This window comes from Poecilia latipinna, unplaced genomic scaffold, assembly GCF_001443285.1.
Source record: "Poecilia latipinna isolate Pla-1442-1.1 unplaced genomic scaffold, P_latipinna-1.0 Scaffold2520, whole genome shotgun sequence".
Classification (NCBI taxonomy): Eukaryota; Metazoa; Chordata; class Actinopteri; order Cyprinodontiformes; family Poeciliidae; genus Poecilia; species Poecilia latipinna.
The window spans coordinates 74,554-75,330 of NW_015115136.1; the positions used below are offsets into that span (position 1 = coordinate 74,554).

The 777-nt window shown below is 53.0% G+C and overlaps 1 long non-coding RNA gene across 6 annotated transcripts in view; it reads left to right on the plus strand.

Annotated features, from left to right (window-relative positions):
• The window catches only part of LOC106938152 (uncharacterized), a 4,489-nt gene extending 3,790 nt beyond the window's left edge, over positions 1-699 (plus strand). Inside the window, exons 2-3 of one of the 6 annotated variants that reach the window (XR_001422544.1) lie at positions 31-345; positions 661-699. This is a non-coding gene — a long non-coding RNA (uncharacterized LOC106938152). Of the gene's footprint in view, positions 1-30; positions 346-375; positions 415-465; positions 497-525; positions 602-660 lie in introns of those variants that run through there. The other 5 variants (XR_001422545.1, XR_001422549.1, XR_001422548.1 and 2 more) reach the window with 5 other exon arrangements.
• Positions 700-777: the final 78 nt, after the last annotated feature.

Below are 777 nucleotides of genomic sequence, written 5' to 3' on the forward strand. Positions count from 1 at the left end.
GTGGTGTAGAACCGGGTAGTGTAGAACCAGGTGGTGTAGAACCGGGTGGTGTAGAACCAGGTGGTGTAGAACCGGGTGGTGTAGAACCAGGTGGAGTAGATCCAGGTGGTGTAGATCTAGGTGGTGTAGAACCAGGTGGTGTAGAACCAGGTGGAGTAGAACCAGGTGGAGTAGAACCAGGGGGTGTAGATCCAGGTGGTGTAGAACCAGGTGGTGTAGAACCAGGTGGAGTAGAACCAGGTGGAGTAGAACCAGGTGGTGTAGATCTAGGTGGTGTAGAACCAGGTGGAGTAGAACCAGGTGGAGTAGAACTAGGTGGTGTAGAACCGGGTGGTGTAGAACTAGGTGACGTAGAACAAGGGGGTGTAGAACCAGGTGTTGTAGAACCGGGTGGTGTAGAACTAGGTGACGTAGAACAAGGGGGTGTAGAACCAGGTGTTGTAGAACCGGGTGGTGTAGAACTAGGTGGTGTAGAACCGGGTGGTGTAGAACCAGGTGTTGTAGAACCGGGTGGTGTAGAACCAGGTGGTGTAGAACCGGGTGGTGTAGAACCAGGTGGTGTAGAACCTGGTGGTATAGAACCAGGTGGTGTAGAACCAGGTGGTGTAGAACCGGGTGGAGTAGAACCTGGTGGAGTAGAACCAGGTGGTGTAGATCTAGGTGGTGTAGAACCAGGTGGTGTAGAACCAGGTGGAGTAGAACCAGGTGGAGTAGAACCAGGTGGTGTAGATCTAGGTGGTGTAGAACCAGGTGGTGTAGAACCAGGTGGAGTAGAAC